Here is a 10,396-nt window from a genome sequence, read left to right as displayed (position 1 = left end):
TCTGTTAACTTCTTTGTGAGGCCCAATCCAATACAACACAATACAAATGAACATTTGCTGTCTTACACGTTGATGTAAATAAGCCAGGAAAAACATTTATGCAGTTTGTATATATGTTATAGTTTATCTTTACAATAAAATATGGTAAAATTTAAGGTTGTGGTTTTTTTATTTATTTATTTATTTATTTATTTATTTATTTATTTATTTTGACGGTGGTTGTTGTTGAAATAATATTTCACCTTTTGAAGACCTGTCGGCATGTTTGTAGTTTCTAGTTTACTTTCATGAAATGCTCACATCCAGATCTCATAATCAGATATAATCAATTACAAATGGTCAACAAATTGCACAACATTAATTAAACGTAATTATTATTCAGATATTTATTGTGTTATGTTGACACACACACACACACCTGAAACACTAGAAATTGTAAACACAGCATCCGGATGGATATATTTCACCTTGTCTCAGCTCTTGAATATTGATCTTTGCATAATGTTAATAATACATGTGGTAGTGTGTCGTGATACAAATGATAACAAGTACAGTGCAAATGAGAGCAACATCTCACATCATGTGATTGGTGTGACCAGCGGTGCGTGGCGTGAAACGGACAGTTTGGACAGTTTGAAGTTGGGTTACACGTCAGGCTTATAGACAGACCATGAAGTAGATGATGTTTTTAGGCATTGAAAAACATATATTGCAGTTTTACAGTAAAATGTAGCACTAATTCTTCTTCTTTGTCTCAAATGTCTCTATGAAGACTTTAGCAGTTAACATACTGTGCACTGTAGGTTTACAGCTTTTACTTCTTTAGCAACGTTTAATAATACAATCGCATAAATCCATCAAAATGGGTAAATTCTTAAACACCGAAACACAAAAAACAATCAAAACAATGAAGGAATGATTGAGGGCGCTCGCCTTCCAAGAGCAACCAACATTGTCTCCTTGTGACTGTAGTTTGCATTATGACTCTTACACGTCCATCGACTCCATAGATGAGATCTCATTTCCTCCCAAACTACCTGCAATCCATCAACCAGCATGTGGTGATGGTTTCCCAGCTGGTGGGAATCAGTCAAAATTCAGCCTTGAAAGTTGGGCAGCTCCATTCTCCCATGGTAATGAAAGATGGTTTCCGCGTGAACTGGACGGCAAAAGCCTGGAATTTAAAAGCTTTTGCAAAAAATAGGAAATGCCCCAGCACAGAGTGTCTGCGCTTCAAAGCGTAATGCAAAACCATGTTAGCAGATCTGCGTCTGATGTGTGGTGTCATATCTGGGAATATTTTGTGGCGCTCGAGTGTTGAATAATGCAGCCTAACTGATTTCCCCTCCCTGTCTGAACAGCATTTTTCACCGGGCGAACTGCGCCCTCAGATCAATCTCCTGAAAGCCAACAGACTCCTGGAACAAAAACAGTAATTTCACCTGGCAGGTCGGAGGAGAGACGCCGGTCTACCGCCGCCTCCGTTGGTTAGTTTGTTTGTGTTCTACCAGCCAAGTGAAATTGCACCATTTAAGTCAAGAGAGTATGGCGTCGAAGAAAGTGATGTAACGGTTTCACATCCAAAAAAAGGGCAGAAAGCAAACACATGGAGATAAGGTTGATATTTTTTTAAAGCTTGATCTTATTTCAGGTGTATATTGGTTAACATAAACCCTATTAAAGCTGCTACAGGTTTTTAAAATCAGACTTTTATAGTCTTTATCAGGCAATGTGTAGTTAGGGGTCTGCACGGTAATCACAATAAAGAGTACTTTGATTACTTCTAAGTACCAGAAATACAAAAAAAATAGGCGGCTTGTTCTAAGATGGGCCTTTTCAAAAGTGCCAGTCCACAAGAATGAAACAGTAACAAGAAAGCTGTAACTTGTAATCAGAATCTTGCCGTGTCCCTTTCAGCTCTGCTTCGGCGTGACGTGTTTTGTTTGAACTCAAGGCCTCGGACATGAACAACACTTCGTCCGGAGACCCTGAACACCGCGTGCAGGTTTCAAGGTGGCTAAAGGAGGCGAAACACACTTATTCAACCAAAAAGTGGATTTTGCCTGGGTGGCATGGGGAGCTTTGACAGTGAATGTCTCCAGCTGCCATTTGTGTAATATTATCCCTGTGTTATGTTAGAGATATGTCGGGCCGGTAAGGTCAGTGTGCCGGAGGTTTTATAACCTTTCTCCTGCTGCTTTCAGTACAGACAGTGTGGACTGTCTGCTCCATGTCGCCAATAAATCAATCAAATTGTTTAAAGCGCTGCATCAGCCTGCTACAGGGACCTAATGCACTTTGCAATTACAGAGGATGAAGCCTTTGTTGAAAGTTGCGCATTAGAGAAAAGCGTAATCATGGGAAGTTGTTGAAAGCTGGAAGTTCAAAGGTTTAAGTGATGAAGAAGTGAATGCGTCCACGTTTTATTTCATATTTCTACAGATATTTAGACAAACACAAAGAGTTCTGCTTGACAAAGATGAATAACGTGATAGAAACTCATTTTCATCAGTGCTAAAAGGGTCATTTAAAGAGATCGCCTCTTTCAAGATCAGAATATGCAGATAATATTTTTGTTTAAGGCATCGTTTGAATAAACGCTGGTCAAGGGGAAAAACTGATCATACAAATGATAGATAGTGGTTTCTATCTATGAAATACCGTTTATTTGAGACAGTATACAAGCACAATGCAGTCCAGCATATTCAGCATATTATAGACGATTTCTATTTCTGTGAACTGAATGAAATGTAACACGTATAGGCTGAAGAAACACTTCCTGGAATAACCGCATAGCACATAGGTGACACCAAATAGATCCCCTACAGAGCAGCAATAGACTGTTACTGCCCCCTACTGGGGAAATTCTGATTCTCTTCCACTCGGTCTCGTTAGTAGATGATCTAAGCAGTAGAAGAGTACCCAAAACATATTGTGCATTATGTTTTTTCAAGGTCTTGCAACTCGCATGAAGGTTGCCTCGCTTTAATGCCTGTTCAATGTTTAATGACTGCATTGTCCGTGTTGAGGAATTTCACTCCAAGTCCCCAAAAATCTCTAATATATAAACCAGATTGTTTCCTTTTATTGAATTAATTTTTTGGAGTGATATGAGACATTAGAATTTTTTTTTTTAATACAATGAAAAACTTCTTTCTTCAAATAGAAATATTTAACTTTTTCAATAGACGCATTCCTGCACAAAGATAATGTAAAATCCTACTCTACAATTTGCATAATATGTAAGAAAATCAAAATGGAACACTGCAGTTTGGCACAGAATACATGTGTAATAATTCATCCATGCAGCTTTATCAGGCATTCTGAGTCACGAATACACATCAGAGGTTATGTTTCTGTACTCACGAGTACTCACACGTACACAGAGAGAACGCGCAAACTCACAGAAACGCAGAGAAAAGCTCAGCCTCGAGAGGCAAATCCCAGCAGTACACAACAGCCCAGGAGCTGCTGGAAACACAACGTGAATGCCATCCTTCAATAGTCCAAGCAGCCACACCAAAACTGTTTCTCAGTGAAAAAGTGATCATCATACAAAGCGTTTTTAGTGAAAAGGGTAAACAAATCAGGGGTAAATCATATAAGGAGTGAGCTCTATCAAAACAACATCTAAAAAACAACGTTTCTGTACCAACGAGACCCATGTGAAAGTCTTAAAAAGTTGTATAATCGGACCCCTCTAAGTACATGTGTGCTTGGTGGATTCGGGACGGCACAGCCCTATTTACATACTCAATTGAGATATGAAGGAGAGGCACACAGGACACAAAAACACACAGAAACCAACGCAGCCGTAACACTACTGTGAGGCACTCGTGCTAACCACTACACCAATCATAAATGTTGTGGAAAAATTGGAATTCTCATGCCAGTTGAATACATTTGTAATGTTAAAGTAAAAAAACCCAACAAAACAAAAAGAAACCCTTCAGTTTGTTTGGAGTAAGTGTACTTCTGAGGTTTTGGTTCCATCTCTGATACTTGTTTTCACATTATAAATTAACAATATTCTTATATTGAAGCTCCCTCAAGCTCAGGTATCATATGAAATATTCAAATAAATCAGATTTTAATTAACTACGTTTTCTTTTTTTGAACTCATTAATAAAAGAACAACGTATTTCTGCCACTAGGTGGCAGCAAAGTATTGGGGGGGAAACTATTTCATAGTAGCGGTTTGCGCTTGAGTTTATAATCCTTTGGAAGTTCTCTATGAGGAAATGAGGAATATCTGAGAGAGAGAGAGAGAGAGAGAGAGAGAGAGAGAGAGAGAGAGAGAGAGAGAGATGGCACATATTGATCCACAGCACATGTCAAACATCCATCCATCATCTGCTCTGCTTCATCCAACTCAGGGTTGTGTTGTGCTGGAGCTGAATGCAGCTGTGGCCACCAGAACCACAAACACTCACAGGATATTCTAAAATCACAAATGATTGTTTTATGATACTCTACTGTGAATCTGATCCCAATAAATGGACCTAGATTTATGTCCATTTGTGACAGAGAATGTGACCAAAGGTCATTTATATACACTACATCCAGTTTTATTGATGTATTTAAATTATATATATGCAGTCACACTGATTTAAAACTTGAAAGAGATGATAATTAACATGCTTGTAAAAATCCTCGTCACTGCCGGAAGTCTCAAGACTTTCCACGAAATGATAATCGAAATGATGATAAACGTAAACATTTCCATAGTGGATGATTTACAGTGCCACTTTATGGATCTGTGTGAACATTTTACTGCAAGCCGCAAGTGCCTTTCTGATCTCATAAAGCTTCCGCTCGCTCCCCCACTCTAAGTGATATACCGGGCTGCAAAGACGCTCACTTCATAAACAGTTCAAATGCAAATATGAAGAGGTCAGCGAGGACAGCAAAGCAAGAAGCAGTAAGTGAAATTCCTCTGGAGAGTTTAAAAAGGTAATTTGCAATCATCCCAGTTAATGGTTAACGCCTGAAGATAAGAATATCAGGCGTGTGTATGGCCTTGTCGGAAGTAGTTTTATTATGGCCTTTAAGATTTATGACATGGAAAAGTACTGAAATGATCTGAGGATGGATCTTAAATGAGCTTTTGTATTGTTTCTATATCCTGCTGCGACTGCTTGGCCACTTATGTTGACCTTTGCGTGCTTTCATTGTCCATAGTGGTCATTTTACTTACTAGAAAATACAATTAAGTGGCAACTTTGTTACACTGACTGAAGTGACGAGGCAAAAGAAGAGAGTGAATTGAAAGATTTATACAGAAATCATGCAGAAAACCAAAAATGATCCTATATTTTGTTGCTGTTAGAAGTTCTCTATTAATGAAATAGAGACTTTAACCTTAATAAGTTTATCCCTGCTTAAGTAACCTGAATAGAGAGTGCTGCTGGAGATGCAAGTCGGCAGTGAGTTTCAAGTGCAATTACTGGCAAATACATGTATAAGAAGTGTATCTGCAGCCCGTGTTCTGTTATTTACTTTCCTGGCTGCATAGTAAGTGGAAGACAGCTGCCAGCGCTATAGTCAAATGATGGGTCACTCGACCTCTGCCTAATGGCACAAGTATTAAATGCAGTTATTGAATACAGCTTCTTAAAAACCCTCAACACTTACCTGACACATCTGCTCGATTTACTTGATACTTCGTCTCCCTCTATGGGTCTTTTGAGACACTGCTAATTAATACTGAATCCCCCCTCCCACTGTCATTCACCTTTTAACGACAAGTAATTGCTTTTTTATACAGTGGATGTGATTGTATATATTTATATAAACCATCAAAGTTCAAAAAACATTTCTAACTCCATAAGGTATATAACCCATTGCCAGTTAGTAGAGGGATGTAAATTGGACTTAAGTCTGAGCAAATCACACACTTGAAATAAACCTACTAATAAAAGCATCCAAACACAAGTCGTTACTTTCACTTCTGCAAATATATCTCTATTTGAAGGGTTCTTTTCAAATGGGAATGTCCTAAAATAATAGAAACACACGCGGCAACAGATGTAGGAACCTGAGCACAGAGCCAACAAATCATCCGGCTGAAGGTTGAACCTGTGAACTCTGATTTCCTTTTGACAGTCCTTGTCTATTTTCTCCTGAGGGACAGGGGCAGACAGGCCAGAGGCTGAACGGACCTCTCTCTCTCTCTCTCTCTCTCTCTCTCTCTCTCTCTCTCTGGGAATCACACTCATGCACATGTCACAGTTTCCATTCTAAACATAAATAAACCCTGAGCACCTCCGGAGAGCATTGCCATACACAGTCAGCTGGATGAGGTCTATTATGACCGCCCAGCTGCTCTTGTTTGCGTCACATGAGGTGCTGAACGTATGATTGGTTGCGGTGACGAATATCTACCACAAAACCGCGATGGAGAGTCGGAACGCAGTCCAAAGCCTCCTCGCTCAGGTGCAAGTCGTCGTGTCCGGTGACGGTGACCGACGGCACTTTGATGCCCTGGGACATTCAGCAGTCGGGGTGACCTTCGGCAACCTACTAACCTCTGCCTTGAATCATTACACAGCCAGGGCCACCAGGTGACCTCCCACGTGGCTCACATGATCCACAACCTGTGAAACAACATCACAGAAAGACGCTGCTGCTGCGGCATGTGCGTTATCATTGTGTTGGTAATTACAGATATGAGGCCTTGACTTTATTGGACGAGATAACGATAATAAACAAAAACAAAAAAAGCGAGACTTGGCACATTACAGTATATACAACCCTTAGACAGCTCGACTTTGACCTTGTAACTTCAGTAATTGCATGTTCTTATGAGTCATGATAGTATTTGAGAGTGGAGGCTTTTCTGTTTGTAGTTCTGGACATGCTTTGATTACACATTGTCAGATTCCCTGTCATCTCTTCTTGCAGGGCTTTTGACAGCAGAAGTGAAGGTTCATGGCCTGGGCCTCCTGTCAGCGCTGCAGAGAGTGGATTAGAGCTCGTTGTCAGATGCACAGTGTTTGGTTTGTTTCTTGCTCTTTCATTTCCTCCTTCACCGTCCCCCTCACCACAACTGGTGCAAACAGAAAGCCGCCAGCTCGGAGTCTGATCGGCAGGAAGTTCTTCTTTCCCGCAATGCTTGCTATTCTTTCTCTATAGTTTAAAAGTACCAGGAGACGGTTATCTTGTAATTGACGCGGTTCAAAATGAACTGAAATTGGATAGAAGTGTCACTTTTTCCGAATAAATGCAGGAAAGATCTGATATTTATCACCTGCAGCTTATTTACTGTCTGCAAATACCTGAAAATATTAGGAAATACACTCATTTATTTTCCCGCTGAAGGTTGAAAGACACCATTTATGCCACTTCGATTCCCTTAACTCACCTTTTCCAAAGGCAACTGTGTGATTTCCCGCAACCATGTTCTGTTTCCTGCAAAGCAAAACATGTAAGTTGATTTTCCAAATAAACGGAATGGTGACTGTGCCCCATCAGATGATTGAATTATAAGTGAAAATACAGTTTCTTACCGGCTGCGCTGAATATCCTCATTGTCTGTGTTGCAGAATCACACATTCATAAGTTCTTCTCGGTGAAAATCTGCTGGGTTGACGTCAGAGCTGATTTACTGAGTGGAATGTTATGCTTTTGTACAGTGACGTGCACAGACTGTAGCAGACGGACACGTGTTGTTGTATTTTATTTATTTATTTTTTAAATATCATGTTGCAGAGGGTGGTGTTTGTTTTAGTTGAGACTCTGTTTAACTACATATTTGCATACGTGATTTTGTTAGTTACACATCAAAAAGGTTTGCATTTGATTGACTAATAAAAGTTTTTATATTTTTGACAGGAGGAAGGGCTTCATTCTTCCAGGAAATTGATCCTGTCCATATTAATACTCAAGTGTAAACATTTTAGAGATATCTCCCTCTATTTGTCCTTCATGTCATTTATTGTTTTACACCTTTTTATTGGCGTATTCCATTCAACAGTTCCCGATGTGTCTTGGTCTCTATGTTACTTGTATTAAATGTGCACATTTGGGCTCTATTGTATGTACAACTATGTATGTATGCAAGGATCGAGCCCTTGTTATCCTGTTTGAGCAGTTTGTTGGTGCTATATGAGCAAAGAATAATTAACGGTGTATTGACATGTATAGGCCAACATTGTACTCGTGACTGGCAGTACCTTCGACCCAGACAGAAGTTGCCTCATGTTGAGTTCAAACAAAGTCAGATGTAAAGGTACACAAATGATATGAACATCAATCTCATGAATGGATTGACGGACCTCAATCTTATCTTATGAATCACCGGTTTACATCCCGATGTTTGCGGTGAATTTATTCCATCGGTGTGTGACGTCACGGCTTCTTTCTATTTCTCACAAATCTCCTCTTGTCATTTCCTTCCCTGTGAGGTGTGTGAAAACCGCCGGGTGGCTTCTCTTTTATCTGCATGGTTTCATAAAGACACCGTCTGCACACAGGCAGCAATATTGACATTAACAACACAACCTGTGATAGAGATATCGGCCTGGTGTGCTTGTGTTATTACTTTATTGTCTCTTATAACATGTTCAACCTTTATTCTCCTCCTCGGTGTGTCTCACGGGGTAAAGAGTATACCTACAAAGATCTGAGCTCTCCGATCACAGCTTGCAAGACGAGTGGGAAGAAACTCAAAAGTTTTTGACCTCTGACTTAAGTCTGAGCTTCCCAGTGAACCTTGACAGGGTTTCGAGAGTTTGCATTTAAAGTCGCAACATTTTGTCTGTGAACACAGTATGCAGGGTTCCCGAGGCTTCATCAACTTGAGCAGTGACACGTCTACAGTTTCAGTTTGAGTGTTACTGGATCGCATTGCTGCTTTAGACTCAGTTAACCACAACATAGATACATAGATACATAGATACATAGATACATAGATACATAGATACATAGATACATAGATACATAGATACATACATACATACATACATACATACATACATGCATACATACATACATACATACATACATACATACATACATACATACATACATACATACATACATACATACATACATACATACATACATACATACATACATACAAACAACAAAAAATTGTTGGGAATTTCTCACACTGCTTTAAGTTGGTTTAAATTTTACTTGCAAGAAAGGGACTATTCTGTGTCAACTGGTTATTACAGGTAAAATAATAATAACAAAATCAACTTACTATCATCTGAAAAATGTCACAAGAATCAAAGGATTTCGGACCAAACAAGATTCAGAGAACCTGAGGGTTATATTTATATTTATATTTGTATATTCCAAATAAAGTTTCATTTATTCATTATGTAGTTCTTTATGACGCCACCTCAAACAAGGCCAGATGATCTGGAGACGGGGGACAGACAGTGACATCACCCAACTAGGTGAAAAGTCACGCTACGAACAAGGTCGGTCCAGTCTGATAACGCTCAGGTTCAATGTTCCGGCCTTCTGGGCCACACTGTCAAGAAAAACAGACTTTGGTTCAATCACCTCAGTGTTGTCAACAGAAGACATGTTTTGTGTTTGCGCCATTGTGGTTTGTTGTGTCTGGAGCAGGAGCAGGGTCACAACCGAGGCAGAGACTCTAGGTCACTAGGAGGACTGTTGGGCTACTTTATATAAAACTGACATGTCTGCTCTGCAAATTTGGTCAAAAAAATGTTAAAACCGCAAAGAGGAAGATGTGTTACTTCCTCTTCCTCTCTATGGTTTTCTTCAATCAGTTAAAAAAAGTGAACTGATGAATAGTGAACCATTATCTCTGCACCATTACAAATCACCCATTTACATTATTAAATAAAGTAATGTCTGTTTAAACCACGGCTTTTCAAAGAAAGGGAGGATAAAACCTCCTCACAGGGGTTTGACCACACAAGTACTGACGCAACGTAATGTGATAAATGTAAAGATGTAAAAAATCTCTACATAATTTTTTTTTTCTTTGAAGACACCAACAAAATATTTCAGGTTGTACGTTGTAAACTGAATTCTTGCTTAAATCGAGCTTGAGGGGCACAAAATTGAAAATCAGGCAAATTGTTGAAATCAAGTGGTGTGAGAAGAACAGATGAGATAACTACAGACTTGCATTTACATTGAGGTGTTTCTTCTGTCAGGACGTGGCTGGAATCATTTATTTTAGGGGAAAGGTCATCGCAGGAAGCATTTATCAATACAACACATGGCAAGCAATGAGTCAAGGCCAGAGAGATTCTGACCCCAGTCTGATAAGGATTCAGACTGATTGGCATGTTCACCGTAACCCTCCATTCGTCCTTACACTGGAAATAGAGAGATTTAACAATGATACACTGTATTTTGGGCATTTCGATACCGAATAATCTGTGTTATGTTCTTTATCTCCTTCAAA

The sequence above is a fragment of the Lipophrys pholis genome (genome assembly GCF_963383615.2).
Source record: "Lipophrys pholis genome assembly, chromosome: 17".
Lineage (NCBI taxonomy): Eukaryota > Metazoa > Chordata > Actinopteri > Blenniiformes > Blenniidae > Lipophrys > Lipophrys pholis.
The sequence above is the reverse complement of the archived record's forward strand: the minus strand, read 5'-3'. Positions refer to the sequence as shown.